A 19376-nucleotide genomic window follows, 5' to 3' on the forward strand; every position below is an offset into this window, starting at 1 on the left:
ACAAGTGTGGAATTCCAGAACCTTTCTGAAATCTCTTCTGTGAGACTGCAGTCAGGAATGAACCAAATGGTCCTGCTTCCAATGTGAACTTAAATGTAAAAAAAGTTTCTGCTTATAAGGTTGTAAAAAACCTCCAACAGATCTTATATTTTTATTGGAAAGTAAGACCATGGTAGAGAGGCTCAGTGATCCACAAGCAACACAGGAACAGTCCCAACCCTGAAAGTAACTGCAAAGGAAGAGTTAGCAAGATGAAAATGGAAGTGTATGGGAGATGTGGAAGCAAACTAGATTGATGCAGTGGTTGGCATTGGAAAGACCTGCTGCGTTTACAGGGGTAAAATTAAAAGAACCAATGAACAAACCAACAAACCAAAGTAAAAATGAAAACAAAAGAAAAACCAAAACAAACAAAAAAACCCCAAAAAAACCAAAACCATCAAGCCATCCAACAACAACAACAACAAAAAAAATTAAAAATCCTCCTGACCTCTGCTGTGAAAACTACCAGTGGTTTAAACTACTCAGACCAGCTTGGCATTAGAAAAAGTCAGAGTTACCAGTCTTGCATCAGAAACAGGAACAATTTCATATTGCCACTATATTGCAGTTTTTCAGTGCTTTTATCATCTTCCTAAGTTGGCAGGATAAGCTATTTATTTAATTTTATACTGGGACAAAGTAGAAGAAGAGGTGTCTGGTCAGGCACAATTTAGCTGGATGAAGGAAATACAGTGGTTTCAATTTCAAATTCTGGTGCTAAACCAACTTTCCTTAGCTTAGTGATAGACAGATATATTATCTTGTCCTGTTTTAGCTGAAAAGCACTGTAGAAATCTGTTAAGAAAGTGACAACAAGCATTTAAAGTCTGAAATTCTGAGAATTCATCAGGTTTATAGGCCTTTGAATGTCTACACATTCACATTAAAAGAGTCAGAACTAATTTTCATTCTAAATTATATGAAAAATTTACAAAGAGAATAGGAATTGAAAGCAATTTCTAGCATTCAGGCTGATAGTCATGCTTTGTTTTTTTTCATCTTTTGTCATCTTTTCTTTCATAAGTGGGTAATACTTATATTTTACTAAAAAAAATCCCTTCCAGACTCAGTCCTGTAGTCAAATGCAAATGCAATGCACAATGCAAATGAAGTGTAATGCAAATGAAGCAAAAGAATTGTAGGTCTGTTTCATGTATTATTTTCTTTTGGCCTTCTGGAACAGAATTCCTGAAGTCAATGACAGAACCCTCTGCAGAGCTCCTTAGCTGGATTTAAAATTTCTGTTCTCAAGCCATGATGAAGTCAATGGAGAGAGGAGACACTGGTGTGACTTTGGGGCAAGACTGCGACACTGGTGGGACTTGGAGGGGCTCCTCAGGGAGCACTGATTGGTGAGACAAATATTTCCCTGCATGGCTATTGCAGTTGTTTTTTAATGTTGTCAACTGTTTCTCTGTAAAAAAAAAACCACCATCATATTACTAGGTATTATAAGTAGGTACAGAGTAGAAATTAGTCTGAAAACCAGTAATTTTAACATAAATACACCAGAACATGGGAAGAAACAGCTGAAATATGGTTTAGGAGGCTGCTTCCTCTTACCTCTCATCTAGGGGTTGTCAATCCTTTGAAAGCCCAGAAAGTGACTGTGGGAATGTTTATTTAAACTTTCTGGACCAGTGTAAGACTTCAAGTATTTTTCTTGGTTTCCTAATAAGACACAGGGATTTTATTAACTGAATGTAAAATTTATTTTCGTTTGCAAAATCAGCATATGATGGCAGAATTTTATTAATGATAATGGCAGCTTCTCATTCTACTTCGTACTGAGAACACACATTACAGCAAACCAGAGTACAACACAGTTCTTTCAAAGGTGATGAAGACCAAAATTCATTCAAAATGTTAATCCAGCCAGTTTCATTATAGGCAATAGTGGGTATGTAGGAATGGGCTTGGGAGAGTTATTTAGTGGGAGGATTGCAGAGACAGCTCCTTTATTGACTGTTGCTCTCATGGAACAAAACATAGAAAAGAAGATTTTTGTAAGTAATTTGTAAGGCATGACTGTCTCATTAGAAGGTTTAGTTGTGCTAAAGGCTGGATTATGGAAGAATCCTTATGTTCTGTGATGAATTAAGAAAAAGATTTGCTGTCTTGGACAATGGGAATTCATGCAGTCTAATACTAAGTAGCACCTGTTATGTACTTCTAAGTTACTTGCAGACTGTAAAACACATTACGGAAATCTGTTGGAAAAGAGGCAGATTTCAAGGTCCAAAATATAACAGGTAACAGCTGTTTTGGTCAGATGTTTAAACTAAAATATGCATTTTGTGCTGGTTTCTGAGACAACAAAGAAGACCAGAATTCATGACTTAATGAACTTCATATGCAGTAATTTTCTTTAAAAAAATTCCTCAGCATGCAGAGCAACATTGCAAATAAACCTTATTCCTATTAACAAGTAATTCTATTTCAGGTGTCTATGAGAGAATCTTGAATTTTAACTCAACTGACCCAAGCACTTCTGTCAGATTTCCAGATTCTCAATGTACCCAGCAAATTAATTAAAATCACTTACAGATGGCTTTTATGGTTTTAATATGCATATTGTATTTTTATAAGCATCTTCTGCTATGTCTAGTACTTCAGTGGGGAAATTGGAACGCAGCCTGTAGGAATGCTTTTCACATTGCTCAGATATTTTTAATTCTTCTCATCAAGATACAACACTGCTTTTAGCAGTCTGGTAAGACTCATTTTGACCATTCTAATTTAAGCTGCTTGTCTTTAATTGACAAAGCTGTGAACGTGTTCTCCAGGGTTCTCTGTAATTTCAGAGAAACAGGAACTTGAGCATTTTACAGCGAGGCTGTTAGAGAGAGGGGGTGACTTCTCTCAGTTGTGCTTATGGTGCTGTCATTGCTTGTGAAGCTTTTGGATTTCCTCAGCATTTCCAGGGGATGCACAAGCCTGCTGTGCAGTCCATGGAGTGTCTACTGGGTTGTATTGGGACTTTCAAAATACCCTAGAGTCATGGAAATCTTCAGGAATGGTTGTTTCCTGCCACACAGTTTACCAGGCACATGGGACTTAAGGGCATAAGATCCCAGAACTGAAAGAAAATGTGGATATTCACACAGCACCATTGCTAATTTACCCCCTAATGAATAATGAAACATAATTCAGTTGCTAAAGTATTTCTGTATCCTTAGAAAAGGATTACTCTGCCGCATTTAGTGTTTTTGCCTATCACTGACACTTTATTTCAATTGCTGCCCACAAGGTGTCCATCCTTGGCAGTGGGGAATCTGATATCTCTCCAACTTCCCTACAGCACATCCCAAAAATCTTCAATTTAAGCTATCTTACACAGTCACATATTCTTTCTAGACTTGCCAACAGACAGTTAGGTAGGTTTTTTTATTATTACTATTATTTCTTTCAAGATCCTCTATTTATTGATCTGAACTGGGTGAGACAAATATTTCTACCCTTTCTTTTTCTTTTTAAAAATTCCAATTGTTTTGATTTATGCATTTTCACATTTCAGATTCCTAAACTGACAGGGTACATAGAATTTTCAAAAATAAACAGAAAGGAGTGCTTATCAGAGCCCTGCAGGTTGATCTCTACCCTTTCCTTTGGTAACATTTTTTCAGCACAGTAGCAGCCAGCAGAGTAGATAATGGGGCACTTCTGAACCTGAAAATTAGATGCTCTCTGCCATGACTAAAAAAAAAAAAAAATCCCAGGATGGAAGAATATGAAGAAAGGTGAATGAAGTTAATTTTTATTTGTATTTTTAAAAAAAAACAGCATAAGGAAAAATAAAGGAATTCAGAACTTATTTGAGAGGTATCTGCATGAAGTTAGGGAACACCACCAACAGACCTACCCATTCAATTACCTGAAAAGAGCAATACAGACCCTTACACTTATTTAATAGGTAGAAAGTTTGGTTGGATTTGCTTATTGGAAATTAGTGATTGGCTAAAAGTAGCAGAGTCTCTTTCTTTCCTTTCATATAATTTCCAAACCAGTTTGTCTGTGCAGGCAAGAAATTATTTTGCATATACATCGGTGAAGGTATTGCAGTGCCTGTGTTGCCATTTCCTTTTTGCAGCGAAAACATTTATAAATAACAATGGGTGTTGAATATGTGAAGTTTTCAAAGCAGACATCAAAAGAAAAAAAATCTTATGGACAATTTTACAATGCAAATGAACAAAAGTTATTTTATTAAAACATATTGAGGGGTTCTATTTTTTTCACTTCTTTAAATTTTCATTTGTATATATCTGTTAACAAATCAACTGATAAAAAAGAGAAAAAAGAAGAGAAAGATCATTTTGCCTGTATTTTTTATATCAATGTAGAGATGTTTTGTGCCCATAAAGTAAAATGATGAATGAATTTTCTAGAAAATTTCTGAGTAGTGTCTGCTGACACTGGGCAACAATGCTCCTTTTCTGATTGACAGCTGGAGCACTCCAGCTCTGTCTGTTATAACACAAACATCACACTGAATCTTGCACGAATAGATGTAGTCTCCTTCCCTTTATTAGCTCTCTCATCCCATAAAGTGCAGTCAGGACAGGCATCATTCCTGTCCTTTAGAAAGCAGTAGATTAGTCCATTTCCTCATGGGGCTTTGCAAAGTCCTTCAATAGACGTGACTGGAAGAGGAAGAGGCTGAAGATGGTGGCCTAAGGGAATAAACTGCTGACTTGATAAATCTTTGGGTCTTAAGAGGTCATCTCTTGATGTCTGAAAGAAAGATTGACTTACCAGCAAATATGAGCACCAATCTTTATGGGTTTTTGAGGTTTTGTTTTTTTTTTCAGTAATATAGAAAACATTTGTATATGAAGTACTTATAAATTTTCTGCAAATACAGAATAGCAGCACTTTCCTTTCTTGGGTCTTATTCAATTCTCATAGATTTATTTATTCTTTTTTACACTGTCTACACGCAGTCCATGAGATGTGCAGAGAATTTTAATGAGTTTTTACACTAACAAATGCAGCTATAAAATGCAACATGGAAAAATCTGAGACTCTGATCTTTTGATACCTGTGACTACTCACAGACCCGGATGAGCTTAAATATATCATTAATAAAGTTTATGAGGGCTCATATCCATTGCCCTGAGATGAAGAATAAATTATAGCTAGGAGAAGATTAAATTTACTTAATTTTCTTTTTCCAGAGTATTTCTTAACTTGTAAAGCTATACTTAGTTTAATAAAAGGTAACCTATATATTTTTGATAGGGGATTTTTCACAAGTGTATAACACTTATAACTACTTGAAACTGATAGATTCTAAAAACTCAAAGCCAGACCCTTACATATGGAAACTGATGGGGTGCATAAGGAATTAAAGGAACAATGTGTATTTGAAAATAATTTTTTTTTGTTATTTTAATACATAGGTAGGACATGCAGACAAAAGAGTGTAATCTGCTTATTTTCAGACTGTAATTTAATAAGGATTCTTTCCCAAGACAACCAGACCATCCTTTTGTGGAGTTTGAGAGTGTGGGTGAGAACACTGTGTTTCAAAGGAGGGACACCTCAGTGGACCTGCTGAACTCATTTCTTAGCTGACACAAAATCTGGGGGTAGGTTATGCTTTCTAGATATCTTTTGTTTCTTTAACGTGCTGCTGGCAAATTTCCTGCTGTTCCTCAGTACCCAGAATCCACAAAAACCCAGGGGTACTTCTGGGTATTTGATGAGTGCAGAAGGCTGTCTAGACTTTGGGAGGAATCTAAAGGTAACTTGGATCCTTAGAGGGAAATAACAAAAGGCATCTCTGTCACAGGACATACTCAAACTCTCATAATCTGTAACTGCACAGGGATTTACGATCCATGGAATTTCCAGGTAATTTTTGAGCTGATTTCGATTTCAATTTGAACAAATAGGGGAGAAACACAAATGTTGCATGTGTACACTGTAAGGTTTTAAAAGCATGACAAATCTGTGAACAGAATTGGTGATCTACCTTTGTAGAAAGATTTTTCCTAATTCTTTATTGTTAGGGTTTTACATTGTGAAGTGGATTGATATTTTTTAAAATAACAGCTGGCATAACAAACAATTCTATTCAGTTCTGTTTTGCTTTGATGTGGTTTTTTTTTAACATTTCTCTCCTGAGAGCTCTATAATATAAGTCCAGATTACTGCTGTCCTCCTCTGACAGGATGTGGGAGAAGTATTGATCTATCATGGGAGCATGGGATGAAGTGACAACAGCAGTGACTTTTATTTGCTCATTTCACAGAGAAATACCAGAAGGCAGTGTTAGCCAACCTCCATGTTTAAGAATGAAGAAGATGCTTGAAGAACAAAAAATGTACTTGGTTATTCCTCCATTATAACTGGAGCAAGGGTATGTTGGCATTAAAAGTCGCCTTACTGAGAATAAAAACACTCTAATTTATTACAGCTTTATATGCACCAGGATTGAGGGAAGAATTTGGGGCCTGCTGCACAACCAAACCCAACAGTGACAGAGATGTTTTATTCACCTTTCCCACCACCTGACAGAGGTCACAAAACATTGCAAATTGTTTGAGATTATGTACATGGTAAAATAAAGAAAATCATAAGCATAGCTATAGAGACTAAGGTGTTGCTTTTTTTTTTCATAGGGAAAGGCAGAAATTTAAATAAAAATGAAGAGAGAGGTGTGTTGAGGGCATCAATGGAAATCAGCATTGAATAAAAACACTTGTCTCTACAAATCTTTTGGCAGAACACAGACTCATGCTGGGTTTTTTTTAGAAGAAAAGTAGCAAAATTAATTTTTAATTGGAATGTATACGATTCACAAGTACAATCTGTATTTTTTGCTCAATAGTACATTGTGTTTTGCCTATACTGCCAAAGAAATTAAACAAGAATAATGTCCCCAAAGACAAACTGTTATGTTTAGGAGAGCAGAGGTACAGAAGGGGAAAAAAAGCCCTGTTAGTATTCTGCAGGTATAGCTGAATTCTAGCCCTTACATGAGGAGAGCAATTGCTCTGATGCACAGAGACATTGACTTCCACATTTTATTTTACACTGAGTTGTGCCATGCCCTGTTTGGCTCCAGCTCTGCAGTGCTCTGCATATGTCTGGATTGCTGCATTCATACAGACTGCAGTGGAACCAGCCAGCTCAGAAAAAATTCTAAAACTGGGGCAAAAGTGAAGAACATTAAATTGGAGGATAAGCATGATAACATGGGGTTTTTTTTGTCAAAGGCAAATCCACAAAATGTTGCTGGCTGCAGCATCACAGGCTGGGATCAAGACACAAAAGCACACTATGGCACAGGAGCACTGCATGTACTGCATGGTTTTCTAGATTTTTGTCCTGCTTTCTTTGCAAAAATATTTTTGGCTGTAAAATATGTTGCTCACACTTTCCTGGGGAACACTTCTAAAAGGGAAGGAGAGATTCTTACCACAGCTTTTTATTATTTTTTACAAAGAAGTAAAAAATCCATTTTGCTAGACAATATAAAGCATCTTAACTATCAGCCATCAATAAGTAATAACATACCTAATATGTTATGAAAATTAGGGAAATTTTGTGACTGTATTCTGTTTAATCCTAATTAAATCCCTAATTACCGTTTATTCTCTCTTTGTAGGTCTGTTACCATCTCCATGACTGATTTTAGTTGCTGATCTGGTCTTCAGACTTAGTAGTCTTCTCTCTTTAAGTAAATTGAACTGAGCTTTTAATTATATAAAGGCACAACAAAGAAAGAGGAAAAAGGAAAAAAGATTATTCTCCAGAAACCTCTGAAGATTTTGTTCTCCATATTTAACATCTAAAATTTTTTGTTATTATAATTTTTTTTGATAACAGAGTAGCCGTGTCATTAAAATGACATTGCATTAGGTAGATGCATACAACTACAGACTAGAAATATTCTTAAATTGAAGAATATAATTTGAAAATTATAGTCTAAATTAAACAAAGCATGATTAGTCATTCACTTGCCTGCCGACCTCTTAATGACTGTGCTGATAATTATCAGTGCAGAGTCACTCCCTTCTTTGTAGCCTCAGAGCTTGACAAGAAAATGTGGATGTTTTCAATTGATACACACAGGAGGAAAAAAGAGAAAAAGAGGAAAGGAAGGGCTGTATAAAAATGTGGGAACAATGAAGCAAACGGTTTTGTCTGATAATTCTGGTCACTAATTTCCAAACTGAAGAGCAAGTAGCAAATCCTAATATCCACCAATGGATTTTTTAGGTAGTATGTCTTAGGAGACACTATAAAAACAAAGATCCACTAATAAGTTTGTGAGGTTTTCTTTCAAATTCTAATATTTTCTTAGGTCTCTGAATAGCAGGAAAATGTAATCTCAGTTTAGAAAACCTGCAACAAAAAATGATGACAAAGGATGAAAAATAATAGCAGTTTTCAGCACCCTCACTTATAGAATGGTTTTGCATATGACTACTTTGCATTCTTTGTTTGAAAGGTGATAGAATTTAATTCTGTTCTTTTTGTGGAGAGTGTATGAAAAATTTATTTTAAGGGAGACCTTTAGGAAGCTTTACTTTAATGCTGTTAAAACTTTAACTTTGTGAAACAGCCTGGAATGTTAATCTTGAAATTTGCTTCAGGAAAGTGCAACATTTTCTGAGACTAGCCTCAAAGTAGGAAAAAATTGATTCTGCAATGATTCCCTTTTACTACTACTTTGTTTCTGATATACTAAATGGTTGATGTAATCATTCAATCTGATGTTGTTGCAAGAGAAGGAAAATTGATCAATATATCATTATTGATCAGTTGCTTTCTGATTGGCTTAGCAAATCTGAGTGTTATTTCTAGCCTCACACAGCCAATGTAGCCTATCCAGAGCTAATCTAAATAAATGTTTGTCTCTTCTAATGCACAAGGTTACAAAATAAATAGATTATAGATAAAGGAGCTGAACAATAGCATAATTCCATATATACATACATGAAAGCATGCAATATGTTCTTAAAATTTGGCATGAAATTAAAATCACACAAATCTCAACATGAAATAAGGGTACTTTGCTTAGTCACAGTCACAAGAGTGCAATAACCTCTCCATTCAGTTCAATTTATACAAAGCCTTTTAAAATTAGAGTTTCTAGGAACCAAGTACTATAACCATGAGTATTTTGGTATTTTCCAATTAAGTTCATGTAGATGTTTTACTAATGAAGTTCTCTAACACAGATTGAAATACTTTGCAGTATTATGAAAAGGCACATTGCAGCTGGTGCATTTAACATAGTCCAATGAAATAATATTGGGCCCATAGTCCAGCGCTTTACCTATTTTTGATACATTCTTTTCATAGTTTGTGAATCACATTGAATAAATGTTTATGATTATGTGAGTGCATTCTCTCTTACCTCAGGACCCTTATTTTCTCCTTGCACATGGAGCAGTGCAAAAGATCATTCTCCCTGTTTTGGGGGTTTTTTGTTGCTTTCCCCACCCCGGCTCCCCAAGTTTAGTAAAATGGTTTTTAATACCCAGTTAATTAAGAAACTAATCAGCATGCCATGATAAATACATCAGCTCAGAGTGCTTTTAACATCCAACTTCAAACCTCTAGAGCTTAAAGTGCTGAAAATCTAGTTATTTTATCAATTGCATGTCTTTCCCAGCCTGGCTCTGTGTGGAATGACATCTGATTAAGAAACTGTGTCACAGCACAACTCTGTTTCTCATTGGGTTTTTTCGTATATATCCAGGGGCACAGAAATGTGTGGGAAGAAGGGTCAGCAACATTTGTGTAGCTCAGCCTGAGAGGTCAGATTATACCAGCCCAACTTAGATATAATGTGTTTGAACTAATGTAATTACCACATTATCCCATTATGTCAACAAAAAGAGGTGTCAGAAGCTTATTATCTTGCTGCTCCAGTGTTACCCTCCTTCATCTCATTTTCTTTTCCTCAGTAAAGTCTTTTAAAGAGAAATAAATTGATTATCAATTTTTTAGTTGCATGCGGCTTGGGTTTTAGTCAGTGTGAGTTGATTTTTATGCTAGAAATTACTTTGGAATGAGAATGGAGACTTAAAGGCTGTATGCTAAGGACTGATCTTTTTTGGCCTCAGGCACAGCTGAGAATTATTGTGTGCAGAGCAGATTGTAGCAAAACCAGATTGTTTAGGCCAATCCAAAGAAGCAATTTATAGTCACTTTGTGAGTTCGTGGTCTCTTGATCACAGACATCATAACCTGCTGAGATACTCCAATATTCTTCTTTAAGAAAAGCCAATGAAAGACAAAGTTATGCTTCAACGCATGCACCAGGAGCTTCCCAAAACCTGGTTTCCTCAGGCAGATGAATAACTGCTCTTGGAAACCTGATGGCCTGGGTCACACACATATTTTGAGGAGGGGAGATGAGCTAATAGAATCAGTCAGTGTTCAGTACTCAATATTCAAAAATCTTTAAGTGACAAGCAGCAGAGTGAAGGAGCTGACAGTTGCTGTTTCAAACCTGAGGATTGATTCCTCTCCTTGGTTCTTTGTCTCAAAATCCTCCCAACAGCCTTTCACCTCATCCTCCTGCTGATGGGTGTTATTTCCTCTAGCTTATTCACTGACTTATGTTATGGAACATAAAGTTATTTTTGTTTTTATGAGTGCTCTGTTTTCTGGGGCCAGATGTTCTCCCTGGCTTTGGAACTTCATGGCCCTTGTTGGACTATGAAAAAGTGGCCAGATGTTACATAAGGACATTTCCATTCTTTCAGTCTATAAGTTCATGAGATGAGAGAGCTCACCCAATATTCCTTCTCCTCCTGCTAGTTTATGTTTTCAGAGAGGTGTAAATGATGTTGCACTATCCCCTGATTAGGCCATAGATTTTCTGGATTCTGTTGTGAAAAACACTGTCATGACCAGTCCGGGTGGGTTCAGACAGGAACATCCTCTACAGTTTCTTTCCTAGCAGAGGAAGGGATTTGGAGAGCTGGGATTTGAGGGCCTGGCCAAACAGTGGTGATATGAGAAGAGAAATTTTCATAACAATAAGTGAACACCTATCTCTCTGTTAACATGAATTCTCCCCATTTTCCTCTCTTTCTCTATTAAATTTAGGGATTCATGTGCAGCTGTGAGTGGAAAGAATAACAGAGAAGGAAACTCACTGTAAAACAGGCTGAAAAGAGCATAAAATATAGTTAGAAAAAAAACTAGCTAAGAGAAAAGGGAGGGGCATCTTTAATACACTTGTGTATATTTAAAAAATATTCCAGCCAGTTGAATGCAGGTAAACCTCAGGAAATTATAAAAAGCCTGGGATACATCTGTGCTTTGTGAAGTAACATAAGGGACAGGCAGCCTGTTCCTAGCTATTGTCTGCTTATTAGTGGGCCTGAGGATAAAAAGAGGTTGCAGCTTTCTAATCTTCTTTTTCCAGTTTCAGGAATCTGGAATTCTGGACTTGAGCTCTATAGCCAAGTGGGACTTCCCTGCAAGCTCAAATTATTAAATTTATTGATGATAATTTAAATTATTAATTAAATGGATTTTGTTGCTTCATAATTTTCTTTCTGACTCCTGATCTTCTAGCATGTATCAAGCTCATTTTTACAAAAGGAAAAGAACTTCAAATCCAAGACTTTGCTGATTGCAAACTCTAAACTTCTGAATCTTCATTAATAGTATAAAAAAATCACTGTGAGATTCACAGTAAAATCAGAGAAGATTCCTTATTATTCTTTATATACAGTTGAGAGGAAGGTATGTCAGTGATAATGAAAACAGAGAGATGACCAGGTGAATTTAGAGCAAAACAGCTTTTTGTCACCTTAGTAGAGATGAAAACTGCCCAAGGGACCACTCAAAACACAACTGGCCACCAGTTGCCATGCACCAGCATATTGGAGGTCACAACAGTTTCCTACATAATAATTTCTTCTTTATTCATGCACTCTATTGCTGAAATCACAAAGAAACTTAACCATAAATTGTGGGGTTGATACATGTAATAATTGACATAAACGATAAGCCAGACATGTTCTGTATTACATCATTTTTTGGAAAAAATACATTCTTGGACATTTCCAGTTGTCCAGCTGTGGAGGCTGCACCATTTTAAAGGGGTACAGCTGGGGCCAAGTTCTCCCTGCCACCTTCTGACATATAAAAGAAATTCTTTTGGTGCTGCCTGTCTTCAAATGTGACTTAACCCTGGGAGCTGTTGTTTAAATTTCAATTTAAAGTTGCCACAATTAATTAGAACAAAATAGAAGGGATGGAGGTAAAGGAGGCAGATGTTTGGGTTGGATATGGACTGGGTGATTTTACTGGGCACCAGGCATTGCTGTGGGGGTCTGATCAATAGCAACAACAATGAAACTGAAAGATTATGTGGGAGCAGGGGGACAAACTTTACAGAATACATATTTTGTACCAGGCACTAGGCATGACCAAACCTGAATGTATCTTCTTTGTAATTCTCACTTTAATAAAAATCTGTTCTTTAGAGAAAGTAAATAACAGGGAGGCTTATTTTATATAACAATGAATAATGAATAACTATCTGTTGAATTCAAGACCAGTTTTTCTCCAATTTGAATTACTGCAGCAATGTGGAATTAGTTTATTTAAAATCATGACACTACATTGAGAACCATGTGAGTGGGATTCTAATGAGATGGTTTAGGATCAAAAATTTAAAGCAAAAAGAAATCTTAGGTTGAGTTAAAAAAATCTATTTTTTGGCTTCCACTTTGAGTTAGATAAAATCTTTGGATTTTTCAGATTTCTTATACAAAAAATAGCCACATTTGATTTCAAAATATGAAATCAACTTATTTCCTATATAGCTAAAATATTTTGCTTTTTGTAGGAATTTTTTCTTTTTTTTTTCAAAACTATTTTCTAGATTGCCATTCACTTATGCTAAATGTTTTTACTTTAATGCCAAGTGAGAACTAAAAATCCCCTAAATTTCAGCTGAGTTGTTAATTTTTAAACTTCACAAATTCAAATTATTCTGAATTTGGGTGAAGCTGTGGCAGATTGCAGAAGCTTGTCAACCACATTTTAAAAGTATTCTGAGTTTGGAAGTAGGTGGTGAAAATAACTTTACAAAACCATTTAAATAAACGTGTCTCTGTGCATCTCTTTCCACAAGAGCCCAGATTTTTCAAGATATTATCACAGAAGCAATGCAAATTCAGGAATACTCATCCATAACAGCAAACAGCAGAAATACCTGCTGAATTCTGTCTCAAAATCAGTTTTTTTGGGGGATTTTTTTGTTTGCTTGTTTTCTTTATTCCCTAAATGAATTTCTAAATCAATGCTTAGCTAATAACCCATCATTAAATCTACAAGCTTATAATTTTAGCTTGTGAATGCTGTTTTGTGGTAAATGAAGCTCTTTTTTCTCAATATGATAGCAGTGATAGTGTGCAATAGAACAGTCATTTACCCCATAGCACTCTGCAGAAATGGAATCCTACACTTTCTGCAGAGCATTTTTAATGCCCATTTTCCTGAAATCCTGGCTCCTGATGGTGAGAGCTGATTTACAGCAGGAACTCACCCTCTTCAGGATTATTGTCAATAAATGTGAAGGTATAATTTGAGTGATAATGAAAGAACATTTTATTGAAAATCTCCAGAGAGTCTGTTTCACAGGATATAATTGGAGAGGGGCTGAGAGTCTCCTGCACCAATTTCCAAATTTAGCATCTCAGCCATCAAGACGTGTATATTTTAAAATTGTCTAGGGGGAAAATACCTGTAATATGATCAATAACAGTGTAAGATTAGAATCTGCAAAACTGGGGACGTGGAGGGGACTGGAGAAGAGCTCAAACATTTCAGTGTATAAACTGCATAAATTTTGTCAATGTAGTCCTAATTTTGCTTTTTATCCTTATGTTTAAATCTGCTGGGACAGACTTTCATATTTTGCAAATTGTTCAGCTGTAGTGACTAGCTTGGTTTGTAGAGATAGGAGTATTTTTATTTTTTTTAATTTTTATTTTGGTAGAGGAAGCTCCAACAGCTTGTTGGTAGAGTGTGAGTTTTGCTTTCTGACACTTATGTTTCAGGTAATACTGTGAATTCCCAAAATCCTCACCCCTCTTTTGTGGGTCTAAGATCACATCTGGAAACAAAATGTATTTTTAATAACTACTACACCTTGCCAGTGTATTTTCAGAGTTTATAATGGCAGAGTTGTAAATTTTTCTCAGGTTGTATGTTTGTTACCTTGTGCCATTTAATTCTTTAACATTTTGAGCCTTATTTGTCTCAGGGATGGCCTCATTTCTATCTTCATTAATCCTTTGGTCCCAAAAGCTGAAGCTAGAGCTCATCATTAAAGAAGACAAGAGATTACTGGCTTTCTACTGAATAGGAATTTAGTGGATGGAATCTCTTTTTCTCTCCTGCCCAAAATAATTCAAATCAATAGACGCTTGCTCCTATTTCTTTCTTTTAATCTAAGCTTTTGTGAAAGAGTAGAAAGGCTGTTATTTGAGAGTGAGGAGTCATTTAAATTCCATTTGTCTGTTAAATTATCTTTTTTCTGTGTTGATGAAAAACTCTTTTAATTATTTTACAAAATTATGTCAAAGATACTGAGATTTTTAAAAAACATTATCTTAATTTAATATATTAATAAAAATTATTTTTCAATAATTTCAATATTTCTTCCTATAATACAGACCAAAATTAAATTAATACTCATATTGCAAGATTAGTGAAATTTAGAAATATCACTAGCTTTCTAAATGATGAGTATTATTTTTCTTGGATACACAAACCAGATTTTTCTATAGTGAGTAATCTATTCCATTAGAATTTGAATTAGTTGCGATTTTTTTTTTGGGGGGGGGGGCTCATTAACATTATTAACATAACCACCTTTTCCATGGTTTTAAAAGAGTACCAGTGAGGAAGTTTGATTATGTAGTAGAAAAATAAATTGTATTATCTCACTTTTCTGCTCCCTTTATCCTGTTTTGTTTTTTTTTCTCAGAAAAACCAAAAGCAAACCAAAACAACAACAACAACAAAAAACACCCCAAAACAAAACAAAAAAACAAAACCAAACTCAAAACAAACAAACAAAAAACCCCCTAAAACAGCAGCAAAGAAATTTCCTTCTGGTTTCAGACACACTATCCTCAGGCTTCTAGGCTTAAAGTAAATATTCTTTTTTAATTGTAAGTACAAACTTTCATGCAAGCAAAAAAAGAAAAGTATTCTAAATTATCGTAGCTGATAACAGGGAAATTATTTTGGAGTATTTTTTTACAAAATGCGCTTACAGGCTTCTTTGCTTCAAAGGCTGAAAGCACAGAAAATGATTTGTTTTAAAGACCTTCAGTTTTTTCCATATGAAACTTGTCTCTTTTTTTTTCTTTACTCTACCTACCTGTAGGAGGTGAATGGTTAAAACTAATATTCCTAAATCATACTAGAGCAACCTGAGCACTAAATCCAGATATAATGGTAGTTGTATCTCTGAAATTCTGTTCAGACATTGAGAAATAACCCACAGTACAGGTGCTTGGCACTTCACGTCCTGAGAACAGATCTGCTGCTGAGCAAACCTGTGTGAAATGCACACAGTTCAGATAACTTCATTTTCTGCTGCCATTTTTACACAACAGGTAAAGCCATCCTTGTGAATTTACACAAGCAGCTGTTTTTCTTAGTGGCCATTTAGCAGTTTTTAGTCATGGGTAGTGAGGAAGAGTTGTTTTATTTCCCTTTGAGGGTTCCCAACAATGCCTCATAATCATGGGCTCTTGGGAGTTCCTACAGTAGCTTTTGTGAGCATCACATGGGGGCTGCTCATTTTCACCAATATCTGTGTTATGTTAGTCTTGTAATGTCATTCACTATTGAAAATGGCACAATGTTGGACTTTTCATTCAGTGGTGGTGCTGGTAGGGTTGTTGGTGGGCATCTTTCCTCTTTCTTTATTAATCAAAACATTTAATGGCTGTGGAATACTAACATTGGCATAAAAATGACCAAAACCAGTTTGCCAAATGGGAAGCTGGATGGGAAATTAATGTGTGTTGGCTTGATGAAACTGTGAAAAGTTGTCTGGACAGACCATCTGAGCATATGGGAAAGGGATTTTGCAAAACATGGATTGTAAAGAACTCCACTGTACCAAGAGATAGAGCATTCATCAAATTTTTCAAGCAGAGCCTGCTGAGCTTCAGCAGGACTAGTTTGCTTTACCTTAGCCTTGACTTTCTGAGACCTTATCTAGTTCTTGTAGGAGCCACAATCCAGACAAATCAACTGCAAATTACTTGGCAGTGAGTGTAATTTAATAACCATTGGTTTAAATCCCTTTCTTATAAAACAGTAAAATGTTGCATTGATGTGAAGCATCAATGACCAACATTCAGTATGGGGAGAAAGGAAAGGAAGAAAAAATCATAATTGCCTTATCATTTCCCTTACATCTGCCATGCTAAAGAGCATCTGAGAATATCTGGACATCCTTTCCATTTTGTTGTGATGGGTATGGCAAAAGTCAAAAATGTGTGAGTAATGGTGCTTATTCTACAAAGAGATTGATTTTCTTATGGTTCAAAATGTAAAGTGCATATGGAAAAAAATGAGAAAAATGTAAAATGAAAAAAATGTAAAGTGTCTATGTAAAAAAATGAGGGCCCTGGCAAATGCTCACCTGCTTCTACTGCTAAATGGAGAATTGACAGACATGACCCAGGCAAAGCTTCACACATGAGAAAATTCTGGAATAATAATACTACTCCTTAGAGGGGTAGCATCCTCCATTATTCAGCCCTCCTACATTATACACAAATGATCTGTGCACCCGTTGGGTAATATTAATATCTAAGAGCTGCTCAGGGTGTTCCTATCCTGCTTTGTTGAAAAGAATGTGTGAGGGCATCCTAGACCTTCACAGCCCATTCTTATAATCTAAATATCACAGGAGGCATGAATTTTACATCTGAAATTGTGTGACAGAATAATGAAAACTGAGTACCTGGAACAACTGAAGGAAGTTGCAATATTGTTTTCCAGTTACATCAAAACTTTCTGCCTCAACAAATTCACATACCTAGTTATCCACACACAAGCACACATATATTTATATGATTAGGCATGAAGATAAATGCTAAGTAATTGTTATTGTGGAGATAGAACCACTATGATTGTAACTAACTTTGCTTTTTGACAACTGATTTTTTTCAGAATTGTTTGTATGCATGAATAATGCTTTGTTATTTGCTTCTATATTACGAACCTATTTTGAATGTTTGCCATTTCAGAGGGAATGCTTGTATGAAATAAGTGAAAGAGCTATTCGGTTTTCCTCAGGCTTTCTATACTCAGTAAAGAGAGTCAAAACCTTTTCTGGACTCTCCTGCATAGGAGGTTGTGATGGTTTGAGGTTTTTTTCCCTCTCCTGATCAGGATTTTATTGAGACTAAATATTAATTTGGTAAGCTGAAAAGGTAGATAATAGTGGTGGGAATATTGACCCCTTATTTTTCATCTCCTCCACTGAAGAATTTCTCTGAAAGGTCAAATTAGCTTTTGAATGTTTGGATTTTTTCCATATTTTATGTTGTTACACACACACGTGTACCTAAGTTTGTTCATTATTAATGTCTTCAAATATTTAAATAGTTGAGCTCTCTTATTAATCTAATATTAATTACTACAGACAGACTTTATTTCCCTGTTATCCCACTCCTTAACTTAGTTACAAAGCTGTTCAGCACAATGACACTTTGTCAAGTCACTGTGACAGACTATAGCATTGGGAGGGACAATCCCAACTCCTAATGAAACATATTAAGATTGACAAAGATGAAGAACAGAGATCTTAGAACCAAAATAAAACAAAGAAAAATCCAAAGCTGAATGGGATACAAGGACAAAGACAGGATGTGATTAGGATGTGATTGTATAGCTTTTTTTCTATGCAAATTTCAGTGATCAATGATTGTCTTCAAAAGATGTCATTGGGGGATTTTTTTTATTTTTCCACAAGAAAGGATTGATGAATAAATTGTAGGTATGTTCTCAGAATGAAACACCATTGCCATTTTTTAAATTATTAAAAACTAATACTATTGTGCAACAATGTGTTTCCATATTGTATCGTGAATATTTTCCTTTTTAAGCCTCTCCCTTTAAAGACTTGGCAAGTAAGGTCAGGTGCCTCTTAATGGAAATAGAAATGAAAAGCACTACCTCATTGATTTCTTCTCCTCATCCAAAAATGAGATTGGTTTTTTTTTAAACTCTCTGCTCATCATGGTGATTTCAGATAAGCACCTCCATAATAATAGACTAGTATGGAGAGGTATAATGCTTCATTTGAACTATATTCTACAGTAAGTTTATCATAGATTCAATTCACTGCCATGAGACTGGCTACAGTTGCTAAGAGGAACTCTCATTGAAAGAATTCATCAGTGCATGGAAGACAGTGAACCAAATTCATCCCTGCTATAAATCATCCAACATTATTGGAACTGTCTTAGGAAAAAAAAAAAATGTCCCACTCCATTTGTCCATTACTCTACAGAAGGATACCTTTCGTAAAAGTTATTTTCCTCTTTGTTGCTCTGCTACTTACATATTTCAGTCACTGAGGAGGTAAAGTGAATTATAAAGATGAACTTGAATATTTGACACCTACTTCATTTATGGAGAAGATCTTATGCAAGGGAATATAGCCCTGAGCATTTTACTCTAATTGAGTCATGAGACAAAGTCTAAGCTTTCCCTCAGAGACTGTAAGATAAGGGAATAAAAGCAAAACTTTACAAAAATATTAGTTTGGGAGAGTACTCCCACCTATTTAATAGAAACTATGTTTCTGCAACAGTTCTCTAACTCATGTGGCTGAAGTGCTCATAAATAACTGTTCCTCAAAATGTCACTGTCAATGAGGGAAAATTACTGTTCCTCTTCCAGTAATATGTTAACAGGTTTGATGAACACTGCAAGCTGAGATAGTCATCTAATCATCCCACTTAAAAGAAAAGTATTTTTGCCAAAAAGATGTAGTTCTATTATGTTTCCGATAGCTTGCTTGTCATCTTGGAAAAGGCAAGTTATGACAGGGTTTTTCATTCCTTGCACAAAGTTAGCCAGAAGCTAAACTCAGGGTGAAATACTTGGTGGTGAGTAGAAGAAAGGCAATTGGTTCCTATTTATCTTGTTCTTAATAATAACTATGAAAAATAAAATGAACAGAGGGGAAAAGACTGCTCTGAAGTGTAAGACAGTGCTAATAATCAAAGTAGTCCTTCAGTAGACTTAATATAGGTCTATGTCACATTTTTAAGTACTTTTAAATTGTGTGCATTTCTAAATTAATG

At 35.4% G+C, this 19376-nt stretch overlaps 1 long non-coding RNA gene across 1 annotated transcript; it reads left to right on the forward strand.

The window, feature by feature from the left end:
• The first annotated feature begins 472 nt into the window (after positions 1 to 472).
• Positions 473 to 13484, forward strand: LOC146768592 (uncharacterized). The gene is made up of 3 exons (XR_014949356.1): positions 473 to 1394; positions 6299 to 6406; positions 7658 to 13484. It is a non-coding gene; the product is annotated as an uncharacterized LOC146768592 (long non-coding RNA).
• The last annotated feature ends 5892 nt before the right edge of the window (positions 13485 to 19376 follow it).

Source organism: Lonchura striata, chromosome 1, assembly GCF_050655825.1.
Source record: "Lonchura striata isolate lonStrDom1 chromosome 1, ASM5065582v1, whole genome shotgun sequence".
In the NCBI taxonomy this organism is placed as follows: Eukaryota; Metazoa; Chordata; class Aves; order Passeriformes; family Estrildidae; genus Lonchura; species Lonchura striata.